We start from the raw sequence: 8,415 nt of genomic DNA, 5'->3' as shown, positions 1-8,415 counted from the left end.
GATTTAAACACATTAAACCAAGGCAAGCCAGTTTGGAGTCCTCCATATGTTGGACTACAGCTCCTATTTTGTACTTGACCACTGACCATGCTTGCAGGGGTTGATGGGAGTTGTAGTCCAGCGGCATTTGGAAGGTACCACGATGGCTACCCCTGCATTAAACAATTCATTGTATCTTCTGTCAATAAGAATAATAAAAGTTTAAGCCATAGCAGCTCACCAAGTCTGTTCTTACTTTCTGAGCAACGTACAAGGCACCCTTACCAACTTTCCTCTACTGTATATCTTGCATTCTCTGAAAGAGCAGGACCTCTGCAGCTCACTGGCTCTTGCCACACTTTGCCTGTGTTCCGACATAAAACCCAGTGTTGATTCTGGCATATGGCATGGAAGACGCAGTCAGCAAGGCTTTCCCCCCATTGGGCTTCTATCATTTTTTCACCAGCATCTCTTAGGCTTTCCCCCTTCTTTCCTTCTCTAAGGTTATTCAGCATCATTTCTAATGCTGCTGCTGCTGCTGCTCAATCCCCCAGGCGTCTTTGTTTCTCTTATTTTCCTGAATTTTTATACCAGGATTTATGAACTGTAACATTTTATGAATGTTTCATGGAGCTGCATTCTCTCCCCAACCCCTGCTCTTTTTGTTCCAGACATCATTCCTCAAACACAAGGTATAGGGATAGAGAGAGCCAAGAGTCTCCAGGAAACTTGGAGGTTCTGACTCATTGCAATCGGCTTCTGTGTGTCTCCAAGGAGCACGGCTTTTCCTCCACTTGTTTGCATGGTACACACACACACACATACACACAAAAGGCATTTCCCTTTTCCGTCATGTTGCTGTGCAGTACTTTCCCCTAACCCTCATCAATTCCAGGAGAAAAACAACAACAAAGAAGCACACCTGCATTACACAGTGTTTACACAGCCCTATGTCACATCTACCGTCTTGGAAACCCCTCCTTAATCCTAGAATGACTACAGCTCTAGCTGTCATTTCCCAGAAATAAAATTGTGCATACACACACTCCAGAGCACTCCACCTATTCTAGACCTGGATATTGGCCTGGGGGAATGTTGGCATGATATCGCTGCTAATTTGTGATCTTAATTTTGTCCATCTCCAGATTAAACACCTGTACTCATATTCCCAGTTCCCACCTTGCTTCCTAAGGAGCAAGCAGCAGATCTGGGAAGAGTCATGTATGCTGCCAGGGATGAGTCAAGCAAATCCCTCGGGACTAGTTACTCTGAAGGCCTCTTGCCCCAGAGGCCAGGTTAAAGAAAAAAGCTGGGAGATCCTATCATGGATGCCCTCTGCGGTTTGAGCCTAAGCCTTGACAGTAGGGGAAGTAAACCACCTGCCTCTAAGCAAATTTACTGGTCTTCCAGTACTCCACAGGATTGGAGCCACAGCATATATATTAGACACAGCACAAGGGTCAGCAAAGAGCTTTAAACTCCAGCAACCTGATCGGGAGACAAATGACCCTACTTGGTCATCAGATCAGTCATTTGATGAGCAGGAAGGGGAGGTAAGACACATTTCTTCTGCACTGGTGTTGTAGATATGTGTGTGTGTGTGTGAGAGAGAGAGAGAGAGAGAGAGGGAGGGAGGGAGGGAGAGTAGGTGGGTGACTAAAGCCTTTGCTCTCCCCTGAAGGCATGGGAAAGGGTGAATGTGGACCTCAGCCCCCACCTTGGACAGCCACTGCTGCTTTACAAGGTACCAACCATTCCTTGATTTCGCTAACATTTCTTCCTGCCAGGAAGGAGTTGTTTCTCAAAGATTTGCCATTTGAGGGTCATGACTGCAGGACCTGAACCCGGGAAGTCACCTGCCATCTTGATTTTCCCACAATGCCCCATTGCAGGGACATTAAAATGTCCACATTGCAGGAATGCTAAAATGGCAAGTGTCTTGCCAGATGGAACCACTGCTGCCAGAAAAGGCCAAGTTCCAGAGAGCAAGTGACCATGTGACCAGGGGAACCCACTTATCCCAAGTCACTTTGCCAGGTACCCCCTGTAACCTAGAGCCAATCCTTGCAAGAATAAGATGGGGAGTCTGATCATGGCAAATGTTGGAACCTGGGCAAATTCTGTGCATAGGCTGGTGTTGCCTCCGTTGACTAGTTTCTAATAAACTTTCTTCTCAATCGCTAATATACAAACAAATATTTCACATACATCTGATTTATTTATTTTTATATTGGATAAGGTCCCCTAAACTAACACTGCATAAACACTATACATTTAAAGCACTCCTGAAAAATCACTGGAAGCTGTAGTTTGCCCTCAGAACTACAGTTCCCAGCACTCTTATAACTACATTCCATGGGATTCCAGGGTGTGTGTTTAAAAGTATGGTGTGTGCATAGCCCAAGTCGTATTTCAGAATTCGAATCTGGTATTTTTCTTCTTTTTAAAAATATTTTATGTCATTCTTTTAAGACTGAAAACTGCTTTGAGTGCCTTGGCAGAAAGATGATCGATAATGCAAATAAGCAAACTTATTTGCATGAGAATGAAAGAACAAAATGCCAGCGATCGCTGCTTTCTTTAATGTAACAGCACTTTCCTTAGAGATAGAATGTGCCAAGTTCAAACAACATGTATACGTAGATCGCATTCACAGTGGCTGGTCTACAACTGTGGCACTCCCTTCCTCTGGCAGGAGATAAAAGAATGAGCTTGTGTACTTCTGCAAAAGCTATGAAACCTCTCTCTTTGGCCATGCTGGCTGAGGATTATGGGAGTTAACAGTCAAACAACTTTGATCTGGTTTTCAATGGCCCGGTTTAAGCACAGGTGATAGAACTTTACTTTATGTGGATATTATGGGTGTCTCAGTTTTTCCTTGACTGCTGTTACCTGGTTTAAAGCCTTGGAAATGGACCACACAGATATCCAACCACCTAAATACTGGTGCGTAAATGAAGAAATATGCAACATAATACCACAGCCATACTGTGGTATTCTAGTCCAAACGGCAGAATTGTGTTCCATCAAGCAACAGAACTGGAAAATAAGGAAACTTTTGATTCTGCCATGTTCTGCTTATGATGTCCTAAGTTCTATCTGGACTCTCCCAGATTGTGCACTGCCTTCTCTCTGAATCCACCAGAATCTTATCCTGGTTTTGCTCCAGTTATGGCCACCAACTTGATCAGCTACATTCCTCCATATTTTATCCTGATTGCTGGCCAGCAAAGGGTCCAGGATTTTCAGAATCACAAGCTGTAGTACCGAACTATAAACCAGGAGGTTTCTTTCCTACAAGAGTGGTAGCCTTAGGCAAATCACTTGCTCTGAGCTTCATCACTCTGTTCACTATATAGAGTTAACAGAAAGGGTTATATAAAATCATGGACATGGTATGTTCTGAATAATGTAAAAGGTCTATATGCTAAGTACGGAAGCCCATAAAGCCCTGTATGCTAAGGATTAAATACTATTATTACTATTACCACTAACAATTTAACGTTTGGATTAAACATTAAGTTTGGTGCATGAACAGAAGAGTTCCCACCTTCTAATTCTTCACCTAAACAGTTAATTAAAAAATTCAGTTTTGGATATGAGCTGACACTTTTAGAATGCTCTAGTGTCACCATGGCAACCAGCTTTGCTTAAACATAGCTGTGCACGGGAAGTATGATCTCTATTAAGTGACAAAAAGAAAAACCTTTAAGCAGCATTACAATTGTTCAGATAATGGAGATTTCCTATCTGTGCGCATACCTATAAGGCTTTACGGGGTGCGGGGTTCCTTTGCTGCTTACCACAGCAGGTTGGCTATGTACAAGGGTTGCTTTGTGCGTTTGAGAATTCCCCCCACTCCTCCATTGGTTATAGTTGACATATAGCTTAAATCCAGGCCAGGAAACCGGAGGACAACAGCTCCAGCCATGATTGACCATTGGCCATAGTGCCTGGGCATGATAGGAATGGATGTTCAGCCACATCTGTAGTGCCATAGGCTCCCACTCCTGGCCTAAATGCTGGACATTGCTTTAATAGAACGAGTTCACAGAATCATAAAATTTTAGCACTGGAAAGCATCCTGAGGCTCGTCTAGTCCAACGCCCTGTAATGCAGATCAACTAGATCATACATGACAGATGACCACCCAACGTTTGCTTAAAAACCTTCAAGGAAGGAAAGTCCACATCCAGAAGAAGAAGAAGAAGAAGAAGAAGAAGAAGAAGAAGAAGAAGAAGAAGAAGAAGAGTAGTAGTAGTAGTAGTTTGGATTTGATATCCCGCTTTATCACTACCCTAAGGGGTCTCAAAGCGGCTAACAATCTCCTTTCCCTTCCTCCCCCACAACAAACACTCTGTGAGGTGAGTGGGGCTGAGAGACTTCAGAGAAGTGTGACTAGCCCAAGGTCACCCAGCAGCTGCATGTGGAGGAGCGGGGAAGTGAACCCGGTTCACCAGATTACGAGTCTACTGCTCTTAACCACTACTCCACACTGGAGACCATTCCACTGTTGAACAGCTCTTACTATCGAAAGTTGTTCCTGATGTTTAATTGGGATCTCCTTTTTTGTAACTTGAAACCATTGGTTTGAGTCCTACCATTCAGAGCAGAAGAAAACAAGCTTGTTCCCTCTTGCATGTGATAGCCCTTGAGATATCTGATGGCCATCATATCTCCTCTCAGTCTCCTCTTTTCCAGGCTAAACATAACCAGCTCCTTCAAGCGTTCCTCATTAGGCTTGGTTTCTGAGTTGTTAAAGGCTTTGGATAATTTACCATTTCAGGAATGTTCAAAGTACAGTCATACCTCTTGTTATGCTTGCTTCATGATACATTTTTTCAGGTTGCGTCCCGTAGCGACCCAGAAGTACGTAGCGGAAAGGATTACTTCCAGGTTTTGCCACTCGTGCATGCACAGACATGAAAAATGACATCACGTGGGGGACTTCCGGTTTGGATCGCGATCGGTGAGGAAGCGCGGAAAGCCCTTGTGAGGACTTTCTGTTCAACACGGAGGCTTGGGGGAGTTGCAAGGGCACTGCACCCTCCAAAAACCCCAGGGGGAAGACCCTGGGGGATAGGGTTCCCGGCGGCGTGGGAGCAGTCCGCAGGTTTTTCGGGCGTATTTCTCCTTTCGGGGGGAAGAAACCCGGGACGCGGCTGCGAGCGCAAGAAAAGGGAAAACACCGACTCCGTGTTGAAATGCCTCTAGCTTCAGCCGAGGTAGTGCGACAAACCTCCACTGGACAAGAACGGATTCTCCTTCGCGTTGGGTGTTAAATCATTATAAAAAATTGGATTTCAAGCGAAGAGAGCCGTGGATGTTTAAAGATTTTGGAAAGGAATTCAGCCGGTCGAGAGTAGAAAATGGCGCGGGCTGCTGAATCTCAGACGCACAAGGAGGAAGCAGCGGCTTCCGCTCTTTTGGTCAATGCCTGACTGAGTGAGTACAGATTGCTAAGGCTCCTTTTTTTTCCCTTTAGCCTGAGCAAATTAACGACTAAACATTAAACACAAAGTAACGATGTAACGAAGTTGTTGCCTGTTCGAATTATTACCTTACTTCCTTGCTGTATACATTGACTCATTGGAGGCGAGATACAGTTGCAAACTTTATTCGGAACGTTGCAACAGGGGAGTGCACTGAACGGTGGCGGCAAACGGAGAAACCTGAGGAAAGCTTGAGAAGAGCGGTGCAGACAGAACTAAAGAGAAGGGGGCAGACGGAGACAGACTTTAAACTATCAGAAAGTGCCGAGGCACTTCCCCCTTGTTGCTTCCTTACTCCCCTTACCCCCCCTCCGCATAAGTTTTTACCTCCTCCTTTCCCTTTCCCTTTATTATCTTAACAGACTATTAGACTTCAGTCCCCTATAATTGCTCTGGCAAATCTGGAAAGTAGTAATTTTCTTGATCTATCTGATGAGGGGAAAAAGTTGGAAGTTAACCTAAACGCCAGAATTTTTTTTTTTCTCTCTCTCTCTCTCTCTCTCTAGGAAATGTGCCTTTAATTAATGACTAAGAACATCTCCTCCTCTCTACCCCCCCCCCCGTTTATCGTCCACCTTTAACAGCTGCTGGCCAACTCAATTTTTTTTTCTTTTCCTTCTTTTTGAACTCTGAACTTTGAACTGAAACCCTGAAATTTGAACTGAAACTCTGAAATTTGGTCTCTGAGGTTTAAACTTTGAACTTTGAGCTCTGAGCCACGAAAGGATCTTTTCTGCAGACTATAGCGTTTGCCTAAGGAGGCTGGATTAGGCCGACAAGTGGCTGAAGAATCCCAGGGCGAAGCTGAATTGACTGATCTCTTTGCTTACGCTTGCTTCTAAACAATCTACCCACCCCTGGCCTCGGAGGCAGGGCCATCTGCCTCTGGACAACTGGATCTGCAAATCCATGGGGGGTTTGACCCATTTCTAGACCAATTTAATGCATAGGGGCACAGGGGTGAGACTCTTTACAAAACCGAGATACTTTTTGGAGGTGGTGGAGTGTTGAACTTGTTAACTTGCGTATAACTGCGATAGAGGAGGGGAAAGAAGAGAAAGTAGGAAGAAAGACTGTGAGCCCCTTAAGGGAGAGTTTTTGGGTATAAAACATAGAACGCTAAAAATCGGGACATAATGTGGGGGAAAGATGGGAAAAAGGCCGGGGGAACCCCAATTGAAAGGAAGCTATCCCGACAGGAAGAAATTAAAGATTTAGATATCCTTTGGCTAAAAATCAAAGAGGAACTTAAACAAAACGAAACCCACATAGAAAATAAACTAGGAGAAATGCAAGAGCTGATAGATAGAAAGATAGAAGGAGCAGTAGGTGAACTCTCCACCAAAATTCAAGAATTGTCTGCTAAGTCAAAAATATATGAGGAAACCAATAAAAAGATTCAAAAGGAGATGAGAGAGCAGAAAAAGGAGACAGAAAGGATAAAGGAGGAAGTGAAAGAGGTGAGCAGGACACAGGAGCAAATTTGGGACAACTTAGCGATGACAGAAATGCGACAGAAATATCTCCATTTAAAATTTAGAGCAGTGTTTCCCAACCTTTTTTGGGCAAAGGCACACTTGTTTCATGAAAAAAATCTCGAGGCACACCACCATTAGAAAATGTTTAAAAAATTAACTCTGTGCCTATATTGACTATATATAAAGTAACTCTTGTTAATAGGCATCAAATAAACACAAAGTATTTTATAATTACTTTATTATGAAATAGTAAGTACCGTATTTTTCCTTTATTTCCCCCCCAAAAAAACCAGGTTGGGGAACAGTGGGATGGCGGTGCTGCGCCTCCCCGCTGTCCCCCGAGCTTGTGGGGCTGGCCCATGTCTGCCTGGCGCGAGGGGCGCTCTGCTTCAGGGCGCCCCGCGCGTCGGGCGGCAGGCTACAGTCCGCAGCATGGGGAACCCTCTGTTTCAGGGCACCCCACGCGCCCCCCAGGTGCGCAAGGCTGGCCAACACCAGCGCGGAGCACGGGGTGTCCTCCGAAGGGCGCCCCGTGCTCCGCGCTGCCAGCTGCCGCCTGCAAGCCTTGGGCTCCCGGGGGGGGGGAGAGATCCCCCGGTGCGCAAGACTTGCCAACACCAGCACGGAGCACGGAATGGCCTCCGAAGGGCGCCCCGTGCTCCGTGCTGCCAGCTGCCGCCCGCAAGCCTTGCGCTCCTGGGGGGAGATCCCCCGGGTGCGCAAGGCTGGCCAACACCAGCGAGGAGCACGGGGCGGCCTCCGAAGGGCGCCCCGTGCTCCGTGCTGCCGGCTGCCGCCCGCAAGCCTTGCGCTCCTGGGGGGATATCCCCCGGGTGCGCAAGGCTGGCCGACACCAGCGCGGAACACGGGGCGTCCTCCGAAGGGCGCCCCGTGCTCCGCGCTGCCAGCTGCCGCCCGCAAGCCTTGCGCTCCTGGGGGGAGATCCCCCGGGTGCGCAAGGCTGGCCGACACCAGCGCGGAACATGGGGCGTCCTCCGAAGGGCGCCCCGTGCTCCGCGCTGCCAGCTGCCGCCCCAAGCCTTGCACTCTCGGGGGGAGGTCCCCCGGGTGCGCAAGGCTTGCCGACACAAGCGCGGAGCACGGGGCAGCTGGCCGAAGCGAGCGGCGATGGGATGTGGGAGGGAGGGAGCTCGCCGCCCCGCGTGTGCTCGCCACCGCCGCCCAGCCTCTCGCCCCGACTCGCCCGCCTCCCTCCCACGGCACACCAGGCAGCGTCTCGCGGCACACTAGTGTGCCGCGGAACACCAGTTGGGAAACACTGATTTAGAGGAATAGGAGAGGAAAATAAAGGGAACATAAAAGAGAAAATGATTGAGGAGTTGGCCAAGTGGTTGGAATTGAAAAAGGAAGAGGTGGCGTGTTCGGTGGAGAATATCTTTAGAATAAGAATGAGACCTCAACAAAACAGATTAAAGAAACCCCTAGAGGACTGTCAAGTAATTTTA

Source organism: Podarcis gaigeae (genome assembly GCF_964106915.1).
Source record: "Podarcis gaigeae genome assembly, chromosome: 9".
Taxonomy (NCBI): domain Eukaryota; kingdom Metazoa; phylum Chordata; class Lepidosauria; order Squamata; family Lacertidae; genus Podarcis; species Podarcis gaigeae.
Note: the sequence above shows the minus strand (reverse complement) of the source record.